This window comes from Varanus komodoensis, unplaced genomic scaffold (genome assembly GCF_004798865.1).
Source record: "Varanus komodoensis strain SLA01 unplaced genomic scaffold, ASM479886v1 scaffold5, whole genome shotgun sequence".
Lineage (NCBI taxonomy): Eukaryota > Metazoa > Chordata > Lepidosauria > Squamata > Varanidae > Varanus > Varanus komodoensis.
In genome coordinates this window covers 52,150,783-52,172,666 of record NW_025336087.1, presented here as the reverse complement: position 1 = coordinate 52,172,666, position 21,884 = coordinate 52,150,783, and the positions used below count along the sequence as shown (strand labels likewise).

Genomic DNA, 21,884 nt, shown 5'->3' with positions numbered 1-21,884 from the left:
TACTCGCTACTATATAAAAGGCAGCAGCAACATTTTCCAAATTACAATGTGCATCTGGAAACCCATGCAATTAAAAAGCAGTTAAGTTCATAGAGATGGCACCTGTACTATGACTTACTTTTAAATTGGATATGCATCGATCAAGCAGTAAGCACACAGATGTTTCTGCATCTGGATCTCCCTTGGCTGTCTTGTGAAGAGACGAGACTGGGGACAACAGTCAAAGCACCACTGATCAAGTATGGAAACTTCTGCACTGAGGGGATTTATTGGATCCAGAGTGAGGGAACGCTACCTGCCAAAGGCTATTTTCCCTTTTAAGTGGGTGGGAGAAAGCATTTATACCTTTACCCAAGCCTGACAGAGATTCAGGAGCAAGTGCCAAGTTACCTTCCCCATGAAAACCAAATGAGATCATGATCTTGCTGAGAAGGGTAGGCCAATCCCATCAACTGTTGCACCAAATTGTTGTCCTCTTTTTTCAGAAGAACAGGAAAAGGGAAAAAAGCTGCACTGAGCCCCAAAGGGCTAACAGAGTGGGGAAACTTGTGCCAGCTGCCCCAGGTGGCCCCGGTAACTGCTTAGCCTCCATATTTAGCCTCTCCATTATCATCCATCCAAAAGCCTTATAAGACATGGTAGGTTATGTCATATAAGTCCAATCAGCATGAAAACAGCGGGAATATACAAGGCATCAGTTCTCACTGTCTGGGTATGGAGCTACTGCAAGTCATAATGTTGCTCCAGATGAATGGAGGAACTTTCTTTCTGACTTCTTCCTGATTGCTCCTTCTGTTGGAGAGCTACAGCGAGAAGGCAGTTACTGAAGGCAGAAAGCAGAAAGGGAGGGACAGAAGTCTTTAGAAGAGCATAAGAGAATTCACATACATACATGATCATCGCTGCTCGCCACAATGCAGCCACATGGCACTGCAGCTACTTTTAGAAGTGAAATGGCATTATGCATTTTAATGCTCTACCTTCTAGCTTGAAAAGTTGAAGGCAAAGATGTGGCTCTGTTAACACACTCTCTGCTATGGTAGCTGCTGATGTGACCAATTTGAGGAAAAAGGAAAAGAGGGGAGGGGGGAGATGGCAATTAATTGAAAAGATAGTAGTAATGACTGTGTCAGAATGTCCTTCCAGAGCTAGCAGACTTGGCTTACAAGTCAGACAAAAGTAAACATCAATACAGACAACACCAGTCAACAGGCTGTTCCTCTAGCTTAAACAGAAAGGGCAGTGAACTCATTTTGGCTATCTGTCTTTACATAAGAGGTGCATTCTGTGTGTTAGGAAAGAAAGGGCATACAGAAATACAGAACCTCACACCTCATCTCTAATCCTTATACAGGAAAGGAGACCAAAAAGGCCCTGTAGTTCCCCATAATGCAGAATCCAATTTAGGATGTAAGAACAAGAGAAATGGGAAGGGATAAACTGTAAGCTTTTAAAAAGTTCACAGAAAGAAGGGATCTTCTTATTTTATTATGTTTCTGGGACTCAATTTTTAGACAACCCTGTAAGGATTAAAAATCCCCTTCTAATGTTAAGATCGTCTCTACTTCTTCAATCTGATTAAAAATAGAGCAAGAGTAAATTCCACTAGTTCCCTGTTCAATCCATTTGAATACTTTCAAAAATTAGAAAGATGGCTCATAATATTTAATCACGATGTCTCTTCAAAAAGCAACAACTTTAGTACTTCCAAACTTTCTAGATCCTGTGATCAATCTAGTGCCACCATTTCCCTTGTTGTGTTGGTGCCTCACAGGACTCTAAGGATAGGGACCTGTCAAGCCTTTTCTTTGTAATATACCAAATAGATGGCAAATGACATTACAAACCACCAGTCCAGGCCTAAGTAATCCCAGTCGAGACTATTTCACCATCATCCCCTATGCAGAAGTGCCCACTAACCAGATTTTACTTTCTACAAGCTTTCCTGCTTCCAAGATTTTTTAAAGATGCACATTTCATTAAACTACTATTTCACTGTTTCTCTCCAGAATCTGGCTCAGCTTCGGCTCAAATTTATTTTCTGGCTGCAACAACAAAGTCAAATATATGGGCCACTACAACTTTGCTGCTTTTTTGGAAGTGGGAGATACACCCAAAGAATGGGTTCTAGCATCATCTGCTCTTTGTTTGTCATTGTCAGCATTACAGGACTGTTCTGTACCCTCCAATTACACAGTGGATATTGCACAGTTCGTACTTGCTTATCTCAGCCCTTTCAATTCACCTCTATACCAGCATTTATTGACTTGTTCACATGTAATGACAACCCCCAATATGCTGAGTATGCATTTTTGTTCAATTATGGGTGGTCATTATTTGTGAACCCTGCTTCATTCATTCATTCATATACGTCCCAATAACCAAGGCTCTCTGGGAAGTTAAGAAAAGTTAAAACTAAGCAAAAATTAAAATGACACAATAAAATTAAAAGAACAAAACCATAATTGCTGTTGCTATTATGCAGCATAGAAGCACAGCAGCAGTTCAGAAATGAAACTGGATATAAAAGCAACATTTAAAAGTTAGATGGTTAAAATGCTGGGAAAATTTAAAGGATTCGCCTTACAACAACAACAACAACAACAACAACAACAACAACAACAACAACAACAACGTAGGTGCCTGGCATACCTCTTTGGAGAGCTCATTCCAAAAATGGGGTGTCACAATTGAAAAGGCCCTCCTCCTGGTGGTTACACACCTTACTTCCTTTGGAAGTGGCTTCTGAAGAAGAACCTCAGGTTCTTCTCCAGGCAATAGGTGGAGGAGGCAGTCCTTCAGCTAACTTGGCCCCAAGTTGTTTAGGGCTTTGAATGTCAGTACTAGCCCTCTGAATCAGGTCTGGACTTCAACCAAAAGCCTGTATAAGTGGAAGAGAACCAGGGTGATGTGTTCTCCTATGGTTTAACCATGTGTTGTTAACCATGAACAACTCAGGAAAAGAACTCATGGGCTGTAAATGTTGGATTGCTCACAACTAACAAACCATAGTGAAAATATAGTGCAGGGTTCACATGTAATGACAATCCATGATTCAAAGAGTTGACCCCCCAATTCTGTGTGCATACCTGATCAATGAAAAGAACAGAAGCTTACATTGACTCCATCCATTTTCTGGGTTGTCATCATGTACATAGCAAGTCAGTGGAAAAAGTATGAAGTCATATATTCTCTCTTATCACAGAAAATAAGAGTAATCCTTACAGATATCATTTCAAATATAATTTAAAACACTTACAAGCCTTCTACAAGTTGCACAGACCTGGTACTACAAATGTAAATCTTATTCTATATGCAGCTGTACCCATCCAAATGCATTTCTAAGGAATTGTTTAAAATAAATTGTCAGTTATTTATTTTAATCACTTGTACTACTTAGAATGCTAAAGCATTTTAGGGTGCAATTCTTTGCATGTTTACTCAGAAAAAATGCCTTACCATTGATGGCATACCCCAGCTGCAAAAGATACTAAGGCTTTGCCTCCAACAAACACTTGGTGGAAATGCCAAAGCCAAGGAACAGATTCTGCAAATATCTTTATCAGCTTGGCAAGAACTCAGAAAGGACAGTAACCCATTCCCCCATCTGGAAAGCTGTTTCTGGACTTAGGTTTGTAAATTTGCATTGCATACCACTGTTCTAAAAAAGATATCATCTGTAACTATTTGACAGGAGAAACTTAAATAAGAATGTTTTCTCCAATTAAAATAGGGCACGAAAAAATATTTGCTAAGGCGCTGTGTACACATTTGGCTGGCATATTCTAATTTTCCATCTTAAAAGTTAAACTTTAGAAATGTTTAACTCACATATACCACCATCACATCTAACCACTTACAAAGTAACAGTTGTGTTAAAGAGAAAAAGCAGGAAGGTAAAAACAAGAAGGAAAATCTTAAAGCTTCATAACATATGAAAAGACAGATGTTCCCTCACATAGCGGTGGTATGAAGCCAAATATTTTCCATGGCTGGAACAAAGTAACAGAGATCCTATTTTAGTTATTCTTGAAATGGTTATGAAGTATAACAGTTATCAGATTAAATCCTAAGGCAAAGAGGCTATTTATCTAAAGGTTAAATTATTCAAAAGCTGTACTTGACATTCGTTACGGATTTCACTGTAATGCTGTCTTGTTTAGCTAAACCCTCACAAAGTTATTTCTTTTAAAGTCAAGATCTGCCAGAGGGCTGAGGTTTGCACACACATCAATTTACATTTGTAACCAAAAAAAAAAAAAAATTATATAAAGAAGGATGTATCAGTTGCACAGCTTTTTCAAGGATTTATTGACATATTATACAGGTTAGTGTTCAGTGCTTCAACTGAACATTTGAAGTTTGTCAATCAAAAGGAGACTACCAGCAGTTGAACTGAATATTGTAATCTCTTATTACATACATTTTTGTGGGTCCTCACATCATGTTTTAGCCACAACTGCTGATGTGTTACTTATTAAACAGATATTCCCTCAACAAACAGTGTGACTTGTCCACTAGCATTCATCACTGGATTGTCCTTGCTGCATACAATTTATACTGTGGCTAACCATATTAGCTTATATGTCAATATAGATATTGATACAGTCTCATCATCTCATAAAAGTAAACTCCAACTCTGTTAAAAAAAAAAAAAAAGCTCAAGGGATCACAAATAGATTAAGCCCCAAATGATAGTTCTGGTTTCAGGATTAATCAGTCTATGATAATCTTTTGTTACTTTGGAGTTCATTAGCCTTGCAACGAAATACATTGCCATTTTCAGAATCGCTTAAAGTTTCGATAGCCAAGATTGTCTAAAAGAGTGGCTTTCTAAATTTTAATTTCCAAGGTATACTTTCCACATTTACTTGTTTTCACTGAGTAACCACCAATCAACTTATAAGAAATCTCAAAGTTCCTGGCCACACAATTTGTTTACCCTTGGTAGTCTAAGAATGCTATTTCACTCAACACTATCAGATTCAATTTACCCTACAGGAATTAGTCGACCATTTACAGAGCTGTTCTTGTTGCTGTGTGATTTATGGTGACCTCCCAAAATGTCTCATTCATGACATTTTGCTCTTGTAAACTCAAGTCTGTGGCTTCCTTTCTTCTCCAAAAGTCTTGCCTTCTCATGACAGAGGTACAACAGCTTCAGTTTCGCCCCCCTTGCGTCCATGGAAAGTTCTGGTTTGATAATCTTGGACCCATGTTTTGTGTTTCTGCCAATCCAGGGTATTTCCAAAGCTCTCCTTCAGCACCATGTTTTGAACACATCTTTTTTTCTGTCAGTTTTCTTCACTGTCCAGCTTTCACACTTTTACACAGTGATCAGGAATATAAAAATATGAATGACTTTGCTTTTGGTCTCCAATAAAACATCCTTACACTTGATGATCCTTTCTAGTTCTTTTACTGCTGCCCTTCCAAGTCTCAGTCTTCTTCCAATTTCTTGGCTACAGTCTCCCATTCAATCGATGACTGCACCAAGGTATGCAAAATCTTTCACAATTTCAATTTCTTCGTTGTTGACATTAACATTGTGTAACGCTTCTGTAGTCAAAATTTTTGTTACCTTAACAGTCAGGCACAGTCCTGCTTTTCACTTTCTTCCTTCACTTTTATCAGGACTTCTGGTTCTGGTTCCTGACTCCTAGCTGAGCAGAACAGAGGAAGCTGCTCCAGCTGGTCTAGGACTCTGGGATACAAGCAGCCAGAGAATGAGCAATCACAACGAGTGAACAAGGAGAGTTAACACAAGTTTAGTGGCACAGTTGCAGCTGAAGAAGAGACAAAGGCAGAGGCAATGGGGTGAGGGGCCTGGACTAGCCCAGCTAGTCTCTTCCAAGAGACCGTGTACTCCAGTGAGCTGCAACTGAAGGGGGGATGTCCTGAAAGCTGCAACTGAAAGGGAATGGCCTGATTACTTTGTTTCAACATCTTGAGTATCACTTTGCTTGCACTGGAATTTAGTGCAATAGTCCTATCGATGTTGCACTCCTTAGTATCTCCTTTCATGAGAAGTGGAATGTATGTGAATGTTTCCAGTCTGTGGGCCACTGATTTGTTTTCCATATTTGTTAGCATATTCTTCTTAGGATTTGGACCAATTCAGTCTCCATAGCTTGAAATACTTCTAGTGGTACCCTATCTACCTTAGGAATTTTGTTCCTTCCAAGTGCTTTCAGAACAGCTTTCACATCACTTTCTAATATCACAGGTTCTTCTTCATAGGATTTTTCTTTGACGGAGTCTGTCATCCTTTTATCTCTTCTGTATAGTTTTTCTGTATACTGTTTCCACCACTCTTTATTTTATTCTGGTCAGCAAGTTCCCCTGTTGGCCTTTTCACATTCTTGATCTAGGTTTGAATTTTCCTTGGAATTTCACTTGCCCACAGCAAGAGGGTATTTATCTAATACACAAATGATATCTGTTGTATAGAAAATGTGTTACCAGGTTTCACAGCACCATTATCAAACAGCCTTAGTGCACAGGGATAGTGTTTGTTTGTTTCCCATTTGCAATAAAATTTAATTTTACATATTTAATCAAAAGCATGAGCAAAATCTCAAAATGCAATACAATATGTCAATTTCAATTTTATTACAGCTTTTGTCAGCCTACCTGACACCAAAATAAACTGTCCTGACCCAATATTGGTTAAACTCCAGCAAACCATTTAGAAATGAAAACAGGGCTGCCTTTTTTGTCTTTCTCTTAGCAAAGCTACAGTGCTTTTGGCAACTGCCAAAAGCTGCAACTGCTTAGCTGCAACAAGCAGATGCAATGGGAAAATAAACTAATCACTGCAATGATAAAATGGCAGCTCTTTCACAGTTCATTTTCTCTTTGGGTGCCAACTGTTAAAACAAAAGAAGTAACTTTCAGTTCCTTGGTTTAGCTTTCTTCTGCTATGTTATGAATCAAACAACAAATAATTAAAAAGCAAATGCCAATTATACTGCAGAAGTCAAATATCCAGATTCTATTAGTTTACCAAAAAATGAATCCTACTTGTGCAATGGTAGTGTTGCTTGGTATTAAAGCAGCCATTTACTTGTGCGGGTTTGGAACCAAAGAAACCCTCCTCTAAGAACTCCTCTCCCTGCCTTTTGTTGATCTTTTCTTCCTGCTATAACTTCCTGAACTACACTCCCTGCAATTTTGGATAAATTCTCAAGCTGTAAGAGTAGCTTCTCAGTTAGAGCCAACTAAATGAGCTAATTTCAGAGGTGTAACCTTTTTTATCAAGTCTCGTTTTGTGCCTAAAGAATAACCAACAGATATTAACAGGTATTATCCTCATCTGACAAGTGCAATATAATGCACACACACTGCATACTGCATGGGTCCAGAAATTATAAACAGGGCAACAAGGCATGCAATGCAGAATGCAGAGTACAGCAGGTAGTCTGCAGAGCCGAAGTGCAGATATAAGGTAAGAGGATGGTCACTATGGCAATCATTTATATAAATAGATTTCTACTTAACTCATTTGACAAGCATGGAGGGGAAACTAGCACAGTGAAAAATTGCAAGTTAAATAAAATAAGCTTTGTTCATAAATTCTAATTCAACATTTTTTTCTTGAAGTATAGTAACTTCCAGAAAAATAGTAGAGTATGAAAGGCAGAGAAGTTTTTCTACTGGCTTCTGAACATTACCACAGCTGTCATACCTGTGTCCATTTATTCTCTTGCTTAAAGATGAACTCTCACTGCCTATGTATGCAGCAGATGGCCACTGCAGGCAACTGTTAGCATATTTCACATTAGAGGATAAGCAAGCAAATTAGCAGCTAATGGTAACGGTTGAAATCATTAGGTCTTATAATAGTATTGCTTGAATGAATTTGGTAACACAATTGACATCAGGGTTTGTTGCAGCTGCTTAGTTTGTGTCTGTTAAACGGTCAGCTCTTGCTGGAAAAGTGCCTATTTAGATTAGGAGGTTATCTGCAAAGGGGGACAGTGCTACCACTCAAGTTCCATTTGAGAACTGTCAGTGCTTTCTCTGTATCTGTGTATCTACAGACAATCACAGTCCAGCCGAGGCTACCATCTTACAATGGGTTCTAGTCCAGAAAAGCATTTATGCCACAGTAAATGCTAGTCTTTAAGCAAAACCCAGTTTTTCAAAGTCAATCTAGCTCAGACTGTTACTGTTATTTTCACTTCAAGGTATTCTTTAGTAGACAAACCCTACATGTTTAATCAAAAGCATGAGCAAAATCTCAAAATATATTAGCGTGATACCTTTATTAAACTAAAGGGTTACCCAAAATGTGCAAGATTAGAAGATCTCCAGAACTCTTCATCAGACAAGGTAGTATACAAAGGAGGTTGCAACCCTATCTCTAGCAATGGAAATCCATGCTCTGGTAATCTCATGTTTGAAATGCACTTTACATGGGGTGACCCTTGAAAGGAGTCTGGAAACTGCAGCTGAGCAAAATGGAGCAGCCCACCTGCTGACAGGATGGGCCGATACAAACATACAAGTCCTGTCCTTCACCAACTGCACTGGTAACTGCACTGGTTACCAACTGAAGTCTGGACCCACTTTAAGGTGCTTACATTGATGTACAAAGTCCTAAAAAGCTTAGGAATTGAATATCTAAAGGAACACCTCCTCCCATATACACCTACCTGGACCCTAAGATCATCTACGGAGGATCTTCTCCAGGAGCCACCTTTAAAAGAAATAAGGAAGGGGAAGGGCCTTCTTGGCTGTGGCACCCCAACTATGGAACCAGCTTCAGGGAAGTGTACCTGGCAGCAACCTTGTATACATTCTGGCACCAGGTTAAAACCTTGTTATTTTCCCGTCATTTTAATGGACAAATAGAAGATTCTGATTTTATACTGGTTTTTATTCATATGACAATTGGCTGCTTTGGATTAGTTGTTTTATTATTATCATTACCTGTTATTGTATTAGAATTTTTAAAATTATTATAAATATCCTTATGGTTCTAAGTTTTACACTGTCTTAAATGTTTGCACACTGTTCTGAGAGTATTTGCTAAAGACGGTACAGAAAAACTTTAAATAAATAAATAAATGTTAAAACTTAAGTAATTCATAGGTATTTTGAATAGCTGGGGTATGTGCCAGCATCATGTCATATTTTCTTGATACATACAAACCATGTGAGAGTGAATTGTTTGTGTGTGGCAGTCCATACAAAATCCTAAAACAGGCCATAGATTCTGGATAATGTGTAAACCAAGCGAACAACTCCCCACACACCAAATATTCTAAAATAGCAGCCATAGCTGCAAAGTCAATTCCCCTGTAACAATGCATCCAGTAACATGTGAACCGAGTCTGTGCCTTTGAATATACCATTTGTTTTGAATATTGCATGGTGCTACTCCGTAAAGTATAGTTCCCTTTTTTTAAAGCAATCCTAGACCTAGCCTCTGAACCATCAAGTTCTGTATTTCCTTTATTTAAAACCTGTGACAGCCTTGGACTTTAAACAGTCAATGTGCATTTGCTTTGCTCCTTGAGTGCTTTAGCACTGAAACTAACCTTGGATCCAAATGGCTTTAGTATCATGCCTTATTACTCCTTCCTAGTATAATTCTCTGTCCCACTCTGTCAGCAATTCCATGTTTCCTTTTGCACTTTTCTCCTGAGCTACCTTATTATTTCTAAGTCTGCTCAGAGAGAGATAGAGAGATTTACTAATATCTACTGAGTTAGAAATGTGAATTCAAACATACAGAAGTGCAGTTTGACCTGTGAGGTGACACAGGAACAAGGTAACCTCTATGTCAGGTAGTCAACTAGTGAATCTAATGTATTGGAAGCAACTACCGAACAGTTTCAAGAAGACCACGACTTTTTGGAAACTTACAAGGAACTTTAAGGAGAAGCACCACTGGTAGGGCTCTATTTCTAACCACAGTGGTTGGTCCAGTGTTCCCAATAATAAAGCCTCCATTCAGTCTCTCAGTTACCACCCATCCAAAAGCCTATCCTATTTTAGAAAGGTATTCAATTTTGGTTTCATATGATACAGATAATGACCTTGTGAATAACGAGGCCATACTTTTTGACTCTGATTCAAAGAAGATATTAAGAACTCTCATGGGCACTCTTGTGAATCTAGCAGGGGAATCAGAGAATTTTGATCACAAAAATAGTAAAAGCAATTTATTATATGAAATAAGAGGCAAATCACAGGTGGTTATCTCAAAATGTGAGAGAAGGCTAACACAAAGAGCTAGATCTGTGGGGAGCCCAGTGAAAAAAAGCACAAAATCAGGGGTGTTTTGACAGGAGCAATTGGCCTGATTGATTTTTCTCCCAAAGGAAGGTTTCTATCAAAGCTCCATGCTCCTGTAAATGGGGATGGCTAGCATTTTTCCTCCTTTCTGAGCACCTAGAGTTTTGAAAAAGGGTAGGAAAATGCAGGATCAGGTCCAGAAAAAAAATAGAGGTTCTCATCACAAAGGAAGCAATTTAGTGGCTTTTTTATGAACAAAGATCACTCACAATATGGAGAAAAAGTAACGTTCCACTGTACCAGCAGAAGTCCACTCAGTACTCATTACCCAGACAAACATATTATTTGATTTTAGGAGCCAGGGACTAAACAAGATTACTCTGTGGGAAGGGGAGAGGTTGAATATGAATGTGGCTTCCCACAAAAAAGTTAGAACAGCAGACATTCTGCTTGTGTTTCCTATGCATGCAGACTTTGAACACTATAGGATTTATTTTCAAGAAATACACACAGAATTACATCTTCAGTCTGCATAATCCATAGCTAACCTGCAACCTCTCTGTTGCCTTATAAAATTCATTTAATCCTTAATACAGCTGTAATGACATTAAGAAAATTTCTCAAACCAGACACTGCAGACACTGTTTAAGACAGCATTCAGACCACTTCTTTGATTTTATTTTCTGATGAAAAACAGCAACAAAATGCAAGAAAACTATGCATCTTATAGAAGATTTTTTGAAGCCATTCAGTTTTTGTCATGGAGTTGAGCACCATAATTAGAAATCAAACGCTTTTTTAATAAGCACAAATACCAAGATTTCTGCAACATATTTGGGAAAATACAAGTGGCCTCTTTGGAAAGGAAAGTATTTTCAGCAATGCACTGGACATAATAAAAAAAAATTTCAGCCACTTGAGAATATCTTCTGTTTTGGGATGCTTAAGTGCCTATACCTCTCGGCATTTACATAGCAGTATAGGCTGAAAGGAAAAGCTAAAAAAATACAACTGCACACCTGCTTTTCCTAACAATATAAAGACAGATTTAGCTTCATATCAAAAAGGTAAAATCAAGTATTCCATACAAATACAATGTATTCATAATAAACAATTTAAGCAAAGGCTCATTCTTAGAGATACTCAAAACATGGAAATTCATAAAGAATCTACATTAGAATTACACCATGCACAAATATATTTTAAACACTAACAACTGATCTAATGGGAAAGAAAACCCTCTTCCCACCCACTATCACCAAAAAGAAAACCTCAAACATACAGAGTGTCCCCTTATGTTCCTCCTAATTTTTTATGAAAAATCCAACCACAAGCCTCACTGGAAACCCTAAAATGTGATTTTTCCCCTAGTTTTGACACAGCAAATCAGATTCATTTCTGAAATTGTGATCACCACATAAAATCTTCCTATAGAGAAAATGGAAAATACATTAAAACTCCAACTTCAATTGCAAAACCATGTGCAAACTCAACCCAAACCACACTATCTGCTTATTTACACACTTTTCCACATTCTTGTATTGACCGTCACACGTTTTTCACAGGTGGATATCCCATGCTCAACACAGTGAAGTCATCGCCTCTCCTTCATTTCAAAAGCAACTCTTCTTTTCAGTCCCAAGCCTGGCAAAACTTATTGTCAGTGTAATTATGGTGCAGACTAAACAGTTTTACCGGTTCTATTTCCAGAGAGCTCACTGGCATGTTTGCACTACTTGGCAGCAAATCAATGATTAACACTTTCATAGATTGTTAGTCTGACACCCCAACTCAGACACTCTGAGTGGTTTATGGGTCAAAGAACCCAGAATTATCTTAAACCATGCTTTGTCACAGCCAAATCAATATTTTAAAAGGCAGGGTGGGGGCAAGGTCAATCCAGATAATCCCTCCAAGACCCACTGACCCTTTTTCTCTAGCACATATGAAGAAAAGATGCACAGGGCATCATGGCATACACTGAAAAAGCCAGTAGTAGTTAGAGTGCTAGACAGGAGAGACCCCAGGTCTAGCTGCCAGTCTTCTATGAAGCTTACCAGGTGATCAAGACAGTCACTGACCTTATTTATACAACCCAGCAGACTCATCGGGGCTTGTTTAACCCATGATAACCTGCAGTGTATGCCTGCTACATGCAGGCAACTTTATGAATATGCAAACCCATACTAGGGTTGTTGTGCCATGCAAAACCAGGCACTAAAGCTTACTGTGTTAAAAAAAACCAAAAAACCTATCATAACTGCCAGTGGGCAGGTTTGTACAATGCAGAAAAGAGTTGCATACATCAAGCACACACCATGTTTATCCTGGATTACCTAACCCACAGTGAACCAACCATATTGTGCAAACTAGCCCACTGATTATCAGCTAACCTCAAAGGGTTCTTGTAAACATAAAATTGAGTGGAGGAGAATTATGTATGCTGCCTTGAGCTCCCCTGAGGAAAAGGTAAGATATAATTAAAATAGATCAAATAACAGTAAGTAGAATTCGAGGGTGACCCTCAGTTGTTATCTTGTTTGGCAAGGGAAAAAAAAACCAGGCTAGGCTACCATGAAATAGAATTCAGTGGCACATGTGTTAGCATCAAGGTATTCACACTCTCCATGACATATCTATACATTTTTCTGGAAGATTAAAAACAAGAAATGAGTTAATGTGTGTGAACCACCATCTCAAATCCAGGCTGAATACATGCAAGCAGCAACTGCCTTGATACACTATATAATCCTTCAAGTTAGACCAACCTACAGAGCCCATTCAAGTTCAGAGGCTTCTGGTTATGTAATGCAGGACAGGAGAGAGGTGAAGGTGATGTTTGCCCATCTTACCACCTTGCATTTTTCATTAAACATATGACAAAACTTCGGGGATGGAGGGAAGGAAGCTGGAAAATGTTCCACTCGTACCCTATACCCTCTGGTCTCCCACCCTCCCTGCCCGCCACACTGCCATGTCCCCCATCTCTGAGGTCAACTTTCCAACCTCAGAAAGCAAGCTGGTGCAGTTCTTTTCACACTGACTGCAGCAGAGTGAGGTAGGAGCTGATCTCCAACTCCCCTTCCAAGGTAAGAACACAGCCTCTGATTGTGGAGGGGGATTCCCCATTTTCCTATGTCAAGCAGTGTCTAGAGGTCATCAAATTGCTCTACAAATTTGTTTGCTTTAAGATAAAAGAGGCAATACAAAGGAAAATTTGGTCAGGAAAGACACTAGCAAATGGGGAAAATGAAGCTCAAGTCCTAACATATCTTTATTTTGGTATCTTTAGAAGAAAATACCTGAAATATCTCTTCCGCTCCCCACCCCGCAGAGTGTCCTCTCCAATGTCAAAGTCTACATTCAGAGAGACAGCTGGCTCAGAAAGGATACCAGCTGCAAAGTGGAAGGAGGGTGCTCTACAGTTAGAATCACAGCTCCCACTTAAGGGCACATTTCTGAGGTTAGAACTCCAACCTATCCCATGGTTGTCTAGACCAGTGGTTTGCAACCTTTCCACAGCTGGGAACCAGTGAAAACAGGAAAATTACCTCGGAAATCGCTGAGGCAGCAACAAAAAGGACCATACACATAATACACTATTCTATGTATTAGTTTCCAAATACAGTACCAAAAAGGAGGGAGGGAGGGAGGGAAGGAGAAAATTCTCCAAAACAACCAGAAACCAAACAACCAAAGAACAAAATACCGAAATCGGCACAGCATGGCTCCCAGCCGGCTCCCAACAAGCTGTCTCTCCTCTCCCTGCCCCCCATGGCATCAGCACCCCCACACACACAAATGCGATGCCAACCAAGGAAGTGGTGGTGGAGCACAGCCAGCCCCTGCACCAGTCCGCAGTGAGTGGGATGCAGCCCCTCAACAGACCAGCAGGAAATCTCCAGTTCATGGACCAGGGCCAGTCCATGGACTGCTGGTTGAAAACTATTTTTCTAGATCCGTGGTTCCCAAACTGTGTTCCATGGAATCCTAGGGTTCCACAAAAGCCTTGCAGGGGTTCCACAAAAAAAAATCTCAAAAATCAAATTTAAAACAGATTTTAAAATGAAACCACACAAAGCCAACTATTTGATTGTCAGTTGGCATCCAAGCAGCAAACAAGGAAATGCATCATGTCATTTGGTTCCTAGAGCTCTATTGTGTAGTGTTGAGAATAATCGAAAGAATTCATTTGGGATATTACTGTATAATCATTCATTCATTTTACTTAAAATGTTTTCTCTTTATTTCCAAAACTACTACATTATGCAAAGCACTCAGGCAATAGGAGCAGATGAAAGAAGGAAGAATGTTATGCTTAGTCACAATGATTAGTAAAATCAGGGATACAGATAGGGTTCTATGGGGAAAAGATGTCTTCAGAAAAGTTCTATGACTGAAAAAGTTTGGGAAATTCTGGTCTAGACAACATTTAGTACCCATAGCATTGCAATAGATAATGAATATCACATTTTGGGGCAGGAAAAATGTTCAAATATTAGATCAACTTTAAAACTCAAGAAGTTTAGCACTCCCCTGATTAAATGCTATTAAATTGCTTCTATGCTGTTTACCATCAAATCATGGTATATACCAGATAAAAGCACAAGGTAACAAAATATAATTTATCAACTAGTATTGAAAGCACACTCTGGTTTCACAATAAAATATATAATAAGTGATTATATTATCAATGTATATAAAATCTGAAAAGTATACAAGAATAGACTGAGCTCATTCTTACCTCTTACCACTAGCAATTATAATGAACAAACCTGGGTAATATGATTTTTTGGGGGGAAACATGATCTAATAGAGCTTAGAGATATATTTAAATAGTTACATTAAAATCTATCAAGACATGCATGAGGAAATAAAACATAATGAAGTCTTAGTGTTTCAATATTTGTACATTAGGCAAATACTATCCCATTTAATATCTAAATATGGGTTGCACTAACTTTGAAGCAATATTAGAATATTGGTTACATAAGAGAAACATAAGTCAATTTTATAAAATTATAGCTTAATATAATAAGGAACATCTATTTGACTAAATGGGAAAATGATTTAGGGCACTGTCCAACACAGAGGATTATGGGCATCAAACAAAGCATAGAAATAGCACAGGGCAAGGAGGGAGGAGGCCACCTTCATGCTTCTCCCACCCTGCAATTCTCCCACCCACCCAGAGAATTCTGGCTACCTATGTCTCTTCCCCGTGCTCTCGAGGAGCAGGTGCTGAGGCACCACTAGGACTCTTCATATCCCAGCAAAGCCTCACTCATCCCCTTCCCACACCACAGAACAGACTCCTCCATGTCAGGTCCAAAGTAATAGTTAAGCCTTTAGAACCATGGGCAACACAGAAGGAACTGTACCAGCTGCAAAGACAAAGGAAGGGTGCTCACCTCTTCCAAGGTGCTCACAGTTGGCCATCTATATAGCCAAAGAACTGCAGTCTTAGGAAAGCAAATTACACCAGATGCTTGGGATTTGGTTAAAGGGAACAAAGCTGAAAGAATTCAGTCTGTATGGATTTAAAGAGAATTACTCTTTGGATGGTACTCACACCATTCAGGCTTCATAAAAACCTTTACAGTGAAACCTTGGATTGCAAGTAACTTGGTCTGCAAGTGTTTTGCAAGATGAGTTAAAATTTCTAAATTTTAACTTGATAAATATGCAATGTCTTGCAGTATGAGTATTACATGTGCTTTGCCTGCCGAGCGTCATGTCACAACTGAGCGCCACTTCTCTCTCTCACTGCAGGTGGGAGTACAGCATCGTCTCCCCCCTCCCAGTGCACCTGCTTCAAATTTTTGTGATGAAAAAAAAAAAGTTACAGAACGGATTAACCTTATTTTCATTGGACCTTATGGGGAAATTCGCTTTGCTATACAAGTGCTTTGGGCTACAAGCATGTTTCCAGAATGAATTATGCTTGCAATCCAAGGTTTTACTGTATTGGCAGGTTGAGGACAAGTATTGGAGATGCAGTTCAAGTGAGTGCAGCAAGTATAGAACATTTTTTGGTCCTGCCATAAATAGTACACTTTTTAAAGAAAATAAAAGATGAAATTGTGAAACTGTAGATGTTAAGTTTCCTTTGGACCTGCTGATATTTTTATTAGGATATATTAAGTATATAGTTTTAATTAATGATGCAGAAATGAATACATTCACTGCCATCTGCCCAAAGTGGAGCAAGTTCACAGTCAAAGAATTAATTTTCTAAGAATTGATGACTCATGTATGATGGTTTTGGATATGGTCTTAATTATGAAATTAACAAATATGATTAAAGTCAGAGAGGGATGATCCATGAATGATTTATTTATAAATATTGTATCTTTATTTTATATTATTTATTGTTAGAGCCCATTTAACAACTATGGGCATATGTTTATAACTCTTCTTTGTTACTGTTCGTAATTATGAATCAGTAGAAGATGAAAGGTTTTCTTTTATCTCTCTACTGGGAGTTACTTCTAACGAAGCAGCAAATAAAGAATACATGTGCCCTTTCATCATAGCTGAGTAAGCTTCACCTCTCGTCTATACACAACTGCTAGTATTTTACCAACTGTAAGAATAAAACAGAGCCAATGTATAACCATACAACGAGAATGAGCTAGTATTATGTAATTAACTGTCAATGATGAAGATTAAACATAACCTTACATATAGTAACACAACAGACTTTTGGTCATTTTCTATATATGGGCATATCTTAATGCCACAGAATATAGAAAGAATTCCTCTCAAGATCATATAACTGCCCTACATTACTGATACCGGCAACCCGACAAAAGCAAGTATGCTGTAACACACTTTCATTTTCCAGTTGATCAAAGCTATTGCTCTGTAAGCTGTTTAAAAGCTTTCCTTCTCAGCTTCTCAAATGGTACTTCATCTTCTTGAAAAGCTTAATGCTTTATACAGTATCACTGTCATGAGCCGGGGTTCCTCCTGCATGCATTCAAAAACAACAGATCTTTTTCCTTGTAAAGCATTCTTTATTGACCAAAAAGCACAAAACATTCAGAAAGAATCTCTGAGCATGCACAGAGCAGTTTCCTGAGCCCAACTCTCCCTATGAGCATAAGGAGGAGCCTTCTGAAAACAAGCACGGCTCCTTTCTGCATACTGATTCTCTAACTGGGCTGCCCTCCTCTGCTGATGCTGCATCATGGGGACCAGAGCCGCCTGGTCTGTATCTACAGAACTCCCCTGCTCCAAGTCCCCTCCCACCAACTATACATCTTGGCTATTCGCAGAGACTGCCTGTGACCTGGGGAGTCTGGCCTTGAGATAAGCTGGACTCCAGGTCTCTCAGCTCAGTCTCTCAGGATGGGCCACATTCCCAGCTCTACTTCTGATTCTGATTCCTCTGAAGTCCAGCCAGCAGTCCTTGAGAACAAATGTCCAAAACATTCACTCCCATCATGACCAGGCAAATCTGTGAAGCCACTCACTGTTTGTGCTTAAGAGAAAGATAGTTCAACTACAGCTTTTCATGCCATTTCATGAGCTTTAAAAATCCAATTTGCAAGACTAGTTTACTTGTTTCTATCGACATCTCTCCCAACTTTTAACAGACAGCTTTAACAAATACTCTCAGGACAGTTTCCCAAATAAAATGCACTCTGCAATCTTCCACCTGTTGCACTATCAAGAGTAACATATGCAGGAAGCAAGATAAACTGTTTCATGTACCCCAGTAACAATTGTAAAGTTCTTGCTTGCTGCTTGCAATGATAGCTCACAAGGAAATAGCTAAGGCGGTGGTAACTTATCAAGCAACAAAGCAATAATCGCAAATGTTATGGATGTCAAGAAGATGCAGTAGATGAGGAAACCAAAACCTTATCTTCTGATAGCAATCCCAGTCTCTCATTTTTATGCATGAAGTGTATAAATATATTTTTCTGACAAATACATGAGGATTGCAGTTTTTACAACACAGCTGGAAGACCAAGCTAGCTAGATGCAACACTGGACCTGGATCACTTATTTGGGAAGAGTTTTAACCCCTTCCTCCATGTGCTTTCCCTGACACAGTCCACACATACAAAACTGCAGGTATCTCTCTTTCCCTCTTCCACAGCTATCAGCAGTCTGAGTGGGAAGAGCTCCAAATCAGAGGCCACCTCAAGGCTATTTTTAATCAAAGGAAAATGTTAGATGATCTAATTATCTGTTGGCCTGCCTCACATCTAATTTGCCACTGATTTTCACATTGGAAAACTGACAGTTCACCTAGAGACTCAGCTTTGCTTTTTTAAAATTTGGAGACACTAAAAATAAATGTACAGAATTACACAATATTTTCCAATTGTTTTCATTCGCTTCTGACTATTATTTTTCTCAACAGTTACAAGTCAGCAATTTAAAAGAAATCTCCTTCCTAACAAGCAGGGAAAGAAGGAAACTGGACCGATCAAGCAACAGGATGGACAGCCCCCCAACCTGTGCCATCACAACTATGCATTCCATTTTATTTCTTCTTCCCACCTACAGACAAAAAGTTAGTCCTTCTCCCCCAAAATCTAAACTTTCTGAAGAAAGTGAATCAGCACCTAAAAATAAGCGAAGTATCTAGTAAAAATAAGCAAAAAGGCAGAGAAAAGAATCCATTAAAAAGGATAAGTGATGGTATTTAGCAAGGTGTAAAAGAGAGAGGCAAAACTCATTAACTTCTAATGACATGAATACACGCCATATTTTGAAGGTGTGTTATGCACCAAACACCCCCCGCCCCACACACACACACACACACACACACACACACAAATACACACCTTGAGAGAGAAGGAAGAGAATCTCCTTCTGTCCATGAGGAGAGCGTTCACATCTCCCTTTCTCAAACTGCCACGGCAGCCTAAACAAGAGAAACAGTATTTGAAAAAAAAATACGGCTCTTAAAAAGTGGAATAAATGACGCCTCTCGCCCTCCGTAACACTTAGCATGTGCTTCTTCTACCACTTTTGATAGGATTCCGATTCGGGTTCGTCTGCACCCCTAGACAGCGCGAATCTGGAAGGGACTTTTTCGGCGTGGGTGCGAGAGCGGATGAGAAACCCGCAGCCGAGGGTTCTTTACGAAAGCCAAAAGCCAAGCCTAAGCGCGGCTGTGCGAGAGCGCGGCAACCACGCTGTCATCCCCTCCTTCCATCACCCACTTTCGTCGCAAAGCAAACTCTCGGCGGCCCCCCGAAACCCCTCGGCCTGAGGAGGGAGTGTTCCGCGCGCGCGCCGCCGCCCCGAGCACGCCCTTGTATGTGTGCAGGGGCGTGTGCGCAACTCTGTGCAAGTCCATACATAACCAGACAAAACCCCCCAAAGCGAGCGAGCAAGCAAGCAAGCATCTGTGGAGTTTTCCACTTACTCCCCGCTCGCGCTGCTGCTCCGTGCCGAGGTTTTCTCCAGACTCTCGGAGGCGGGCAGGCAAGTTACCCCAAGCTCAGGGGTAAGAGAAAGAACCACCCGGACTGCGCCAGCCGTTCTTCCCGCACCGAGAAAGATTCGCGCTCGGCCTGCGCCGGTAGGCGGCAGTTGCTTCTTCCTTCGCCTCGGCTCTCCTTCTCCGCTCGCCTGCCCGAGCGGGGAGAGACCGCGCCGCCGTCCGAGCCGCGCCTAAGGCCCAGCGAGGCGCCAGGGGCTCGGCGGGCCTGCCCTTCGGGTCCCCAGTGAGCGCCACCAAGTGCGTCACCACGCAGCGGCGGAGAGCGCTGCGGAGGGCGGCCCCGGGGCGGGGCCAAGGGCCGGGCTGCCTCCGCTCCGCCGCTGGGAAGGGGCGAGGAGGAACTGCAGGGGCCCCTTCGCGGGAGCCCCTCAGCGGCGGCTGGTGGCATGCGCGGGGCGGGTGGGCCTAGGCCGCCGCCAGCCTCTCGGCCGAAATCCCGAAGGGGTAGCCGTGTGGCGCCTTAAGAGCAAGGATAAAGATGCCCTTGGCTGCACTTCCATGCAGCCCCCCCCCCCTTTATTAGGCTAGGCTCAAGAGCTGGTTTAATCATGGCTCCTTAAGTGCCGAATGAGCCAGCTAGCCAAAAAGGAGACGGGATTCTTCCTAGCACGTGTATGGGACGATTTATTGTGATGTGAAGTACAAAGCAGTTACTTGAAAAAAGAAGAGAGAAAAGCACTAGTCAGACCTCACCTGGACTACTGTATCTGGTTTTGGGCACCTAGGTTTTAAACAGATGGAGAAAAGTGAGAAAGAGTACAGGGGAGGGCAGCAAGGATGATTCAGGGTCTGGAGGCTGTCAGAATCCTGGAATCTCAATTTGAGAAGAGGAAATAAAACTTGGGTTCGTGGGAAAGATCAAGCGTCCAGACCATCTTGGCCTTATTGCATTACCCAGGTTCCCGTGGTATACTCACGATAATGCATTACCGGGCAGGCAGAGGTAAACTCTGCTGCAAAGCTTCAATACCATTACAGGGCATTTATACCCTCCCAGGTACAGAGCAATTGATGACAGAATGTAGACATTACAATAAGGTTCTGAGGTCATCAGATGCAGAACAGATAAAGGAATGTCAGTCAATCATACAGAGACAATGGGATTACAATATTTCTAACTTCAGTGTATTGACACTTTAGTTGAGTACCTTGAACCCATCTCCAGGTCTGCTTAGACATGTAAATTCAAGCTACTGAGAAACTATAAACTCAGACCCTTATCTAGACTCTAGACATTCTGAATGACCAGGGCACATGAAGCCCTCTGGGCTATCAAAAGATATTTCCTTGTAAACTGTGAATTCCAACAATGATTATTTACAATCATTGGCCTGTCTACTGTAGCTTACAGCTAAAGTGAGAGGAAGGAGCGGGGGATGAATGCCATTTTAAACAGTGACTTGGCTTGGTTTGAGAAGGGAGTACAGGATTTGATCCCACAATGCAAAAGCACACAGAAGTAATGCTTTTCAGACAGGATTTATCCAAATTTTCCCAACAAGGCAAAGCCCTTTGAGGAAAGATTGACAGAAACAGGCAAGTTCAGTCTCGAGAAGAGACAAATAGGATGGGATAGGATAGCACTCTGCACGTACCTGAAAGGCTGTCACAAAGAGGAAGGAAAAGATCTCACTCATCCCTGAATGTAGGACATGGAACACTTAAACTGCAGCACCTCAAATTCAGGATAGACACCAAGAAAAACTTCCTCATTGTCAGAGCAATACAGCAGTGGAAGCAGTTGTCAAGAGAGGCCGTTGGGCTCTCCCACACTAGAGACCTTCAAGGTGAAATTGGATAGTCTTCTGAGTGGGATGGTATTACTTGGTGTCCTGCACCAGCAGGGGGTTGGATCCAGTGGCCTTCTTGGGCCTTCTGACCCTACTATTCTATGAATCTGTGAAAGTCATTTTTCCATTACTTTTCATGATCCAGACAATTTCTCCTTGCATGATATTCAGCCTCCTTCTAATAAGCCAGAGTGGCAGCCTGATATCTCTGGTGAAAGTCTTGAACGATTGCCCACCTTACATCTGGCAATGCACCAGCTCTGGATTCCATACCTGCCAATATCTCACCTTGAATGGTGAGCAACTTTACTTTCAACCTTCTTCACTCTTATTAATAGAACCAGGAATATTTCAGATATGAGGAACAAAGCTGTTATAGT

The 21,884-nt window shown here is 40.6% G+C and overlaps 1 protein-coding gene across 1 annotated transcript in view; it reads right to left on the bottom strand.

Annotated features, from left to right (window-relative positions):
* The window catches only part of JAK2 (Janus kinase 2), an 89,918-nt gene extending 70,005 nt beyond the window's left edge, over positions 1-19,913 (bottom strand). The window contains exons 1-2 of the mRNA XM_044446693.1: positions 19,637-19,913; positions 19,050-19,129 (exon numbers count right to left, since the gene is read on the bottom strand). The gene's annotated coding sequence lies outside the window, so the exon portion shown is untranslated. The remainder of the gene's footprint in view (positions 1-19,049; positions 19,130-19,636) is intronic.
* Positions 19,914-21,884: the final 1,971 nt, after the last annotated feature.